This window comes from Atta colombica, unplaced genomic scaffold, assembly GCF_001594045.1.
Source record: "Atta colombica isolate Treedump-2 unplaced genomic scaffold, Acol1.0 scaffold277, whole genome shotgun sequence".
In the NCBI taxonomy this organism is placed as follows: domain Eukaryota; kingdom Metazoa; phylum Arthropoda; class Insecta; order Hymenoptera; family Formicidae; genus Atta; species Atta colombica.
This window is the reverse complement of record NW_017259378.1, coordinates 1,625,358-1,629,620: the sequence shown is the minus strand read 5'-3', so window position 1 is coordinate 1,629,620 and position 4,263 is coordinate 1,625,358. Positions and strand designations below refer to the sequence as shown.

The 4,263-nt window shown below is 26.5% G+C and overlaps 1 protein-coding gene across 1 annotated transcript in view; it reads left to right on the top strand.

Moving 5' to 3' along the window:
- The window catches only part of LOC108689797 (pyrazinamidase/nicotinamidase-like), a 7,504-nt gene that overhangs the window by 890 nt on the left and 2,351 nt on the right, over nucleotides 1-4,263 (top strand). The window lies entirely within an intron of this gene.

The following is a 4,263-nucleotide window of genomic DNA, read 5'->3' as shown; positions in this document are numbered from 1 at the left end:
AATATCTATATATATATATATATATATATATATATATATATATATAAAGTTAAAATTATGTTTACTATTATATATGTTTACTATTATATATGTTTACTTTAATGTAATTCACAAAGAAAGAGATATTCGAATTTCCACCTGAATGTTCTCCGTATGTCATGTTATCCTTGTTCAATGTTTTAAATAATAAAAATAATGATATCTGATGATACTTGAGTGAGAATCTGAACTCTGAACCCAGAACAAAATAATAAGTCATGATGACATGAAAATGGCTTCAAAATTATTACTAAAAGTTTTCAATCAATTACGATTTATTTAAAAAAATTTGTTTGTTTTCATCGGGTTTGAGAAAAATCAGTTTTTAAGTAATTGAATCTTTTAAATCTTATACGTGTGTAAATCCTTAAAGCGATTTTGAAAAAAAAAAATTTTTTTTGAGATAATACACATTTTGTTGCGCGGAACGAATAGAATAGGTATTGAAATGCCAAGTGCATTGTGCTCTTTTCAAGAGATCGGTTTTATTGTCAGGATTTTTAATTAGAATAAGTAGAGAGAACCGAAATGAAGTAAGCTTCGGCTATTATAGTATATATATATATTGGCTATTACACATGCATAATATTTTTGAATTGTTATAACCATTTGGATTAGAAAATCAATTTTAAACTTTAAAGCCGTTTTTCTCAAAATTATGTTTATAACATCATGGAAAACTTTCTTCAAAAATCGGCTTGATTTGAAATTTCGCATAATATTACACTGACACTTTTTTGCATTTCTTAGATCACAATTTGTTTATATTTATCAATTATTTAATCCTTTTTTTATTAAGATAGTACTTGAAAAAATACTGGAAATCAAAACATAATTTTCATTTAGCTTCCATTTTGTTAAATTTCAATGTTTTAATTCAAATGTTAGTTTAGTAAACTATGTATATTTATGTAGAATGAACTGAAAAAGAACGATTAGAATATTTTAATTTTCGCAGGACTGCAGTGAGAAATTTCCTACGATTTTTATGTTATTTTTAATGCGGAAAGAGGAGATTAGACTATTTGCTCCTAATTTTTATAAAAAAGTTTTAGCTTGATCGATATATAATTTATTCATAAACCACTTCTAAAAACCACATTTTTAAGTCTCTGAATAAAGAAAACCTTTAATATCATATTAACGTTATTGTGTCCTGCTTGAATTTTTATTTAGATATACAAGTTTGTTTATTTTCGAACGTTATTTTTATTCCAGAAAAAGAAAGAGATGAAAGAATAAATTTATCGAATATATGTAAAATAGCATATATAGAGGAAAGGTCCCTATTATGAGATATCGATTCATTTTAGGTAAATGTTAGAAATTTATGGGCAGAATTTTAAAAAATAACAGATCATTTTAAAGGGAATTTAATAATTTAAAATAATGTTACGTTGAAATTAAATATAATTCAAATTAAAAATAAAATTTAGTTCAAATTATATATTTTTTTAAATTAAAGGAATGTAAAAAGTGAGCAAATCACAAAGTAAAAAAATTGTTTTTATTATTATACAATAACATTTATACATTAACAATGATTTTCATTGTGACATAGGAACATAGATTATTTACATGTATGAAGTTGGCACCTCATCTTTTGGCACCGCAAGTTTTGATAAGAGTTTCATTGACACCCGCAATAATTGTATAGTTCCTGATAGGTTTTATAAATAGTTTCGATGATTTAGCTAAAAAAAATAACACTTGCGGAAAATTTGCAGTTCTAACTTCCCGTGGCAAGATTCGAAAATTCAATTAAAAACTGAAATTTTATAGTTCTCGATGAATTCTACAGTTCCTGATAGGGTTTAACAATAGTTCCGATTTTTTTGATAAAATTTTGATTCAGATAATAAAATAGCTCTATCAACCATTCCAAATACTACTTCTTTTTTCTGTGATGTAGGATGTGCAGATAAAAAATTCAGGTACCATCCTGAGAAAGTAGATTTGTGATACCAGTCAAATTCTAAGTAATCTTTATTCTTAATAATAGTCACATCCAAAAAATTAATCATGCCTCTCCTCCATTTTTCAATATAAACTGTAACCTAGTGTGAAATGAGTTAAAAACAGTCAAAATGCGTTCTATTGAATCAATTGGAGCTGCCATCACAATATCGTCCACATATCTAATATAAAATAGTAATGCGATTCCCAAAATATCTAGCTGTTTTATTATCTGAATCAAAATTTTATCAAAAAAATATTAGATTAGTAATCAATACTCTCGCAAAGAATGATTACTCAATGGAGTTTATTTTTGACACCATTATCACAAGATTAAAATTTTTATCTTCTAGACGTTCCTGATTGAACAAAGGATCAGAATAAAAATGTAATATATAAATTAACATGCAAAAGATTGTGACGCGTCTTGCGTAGGACAAACTGGTAAAAAATTGAACTCTAGAATTACTGAACATCATAATCACATCAATTGAAATACCAATTCACAATCGGTTATTATGAATCATAATTTGAATTGAATTGAATCATGAGTTTGATTGGGAGAATGTCCAAATTCTGGATCAGGAAGAGATTTTTAATAAACGTCTAATCTCTGAAAAAGCGCACATTCTCATGCAAAAAAATGGATTGAATTTGGTCTGACATTGAAGGATTACATCATGCATATGCAATGCATACTAAATGAATTGACCAATTAAATCACTTCAAAAAATTTATTGTATTTTTCACGTCTTGTACGCATGTAATTTATGACTTTACGTTTATATTTGGAATATTGTAATGTTAGTTAGGATTCAATTTTTTTGTTTTGCGGTATATCCTTTTTCAATTAAAAATAACTGTCCGTTAAACGCGTTTGACTATCCGGAGAAGAAGGTTATAGGTAATGAATATGTATAAAATTGAGATAACTTGTTCAATAATTTATTATTTAATATAAACTTCCAAGTTTTATGGAATTGTTGAACTTCCCGTTTGAGATGAGTTGCTTGGAATAGGTTTTTTTTTATTGACTCAATTTTAATTTTATATATGTCAAATCAGGATCCATTTCAGTTGAAAACCTGTTAGTGACTTACATGTAATAGAAGATTCAATGATTTAGGATTTGAGATTTATGTATTATCGAAGAGGACTTCAAAGAGAATCGAAATGTTCAAAATAAAGAAAATTCCACACAATCGATTAATGATATACATTTTAATCGTTAACACCTTCATCAACCTGTGACTTTGATCTTGTATAAATTGTTTATAATTTTAAGATTTAGAGTCTGTAAAATTTGACATATTTAGGTGATTTATCTGTCCGTTTCAATTTATTCTTATTGATATGTTGCGAGACGAACTGCCTCGTTTGTTTTCGTGCTTTGTTCTCGACCTAAAGCTTCTAGATAATAAATATCTTATTATAGTTGAATCACAAGTAAATGTCGAAAAATAGTCTAAATTACAATATCTCATTAAATAGCATCACATGTACAGATTGACTATATTTAATGATTTTATATTTACGACACTATCTAATAAGATGTATGTTATTATAATTTACATTATATTTTGAAATTCACTTACGAAAAAATAAAACTTTTATTATCTGACTTACAATTAAGGACAATATTAAGATTTAAAGGCTACTGCGCGATTTGCGCACTAAATATTAATATTGTTCTCAATTATTCATATTTTCTGGACTTTCATGGCTGATTTTATTTGTCAAGAAAACATTCAAAACATGCTAAAAAAAAAAATTTGTATATTTCAGTAAATTAAAAACAGATCTAGAGACACTGGTAGGATCTCGGTGCTAAGTTACGAGCAGCGACACTGCTATAGTTATCAAAATAAAGAGTCAGATAATAAACGTTTTATCATTTCGCAAAGCGAAATTCGAGAAAGAAAATTTATGTATGTTTACTTATTTGTTTACAAATAAATAAGTAATAAGGTTACATTCAAATTTTATATAATTTTCAGCCGTCCAAACCTTTCCATCTCCCTTAACACATTCTTACCCGATAATGAGGAATTATAGTTATTTTTCGTTGTTTTTTTTAATAAATAATTTATTTTAATAAATAATTCATTTTAATGCTAATGTCTTTGTTTATGCTCTTTTCTTTAACCATTAGTCATATTTATTTATTGCCTTTCGTATTTCTTTATATATTTCTTTATTCCTAATTGTAGTCAAGTCAACAACTCTGTGTGTTTGTGTGTGTGTGTGTGTGTGTGTGTGTGTGTGTGT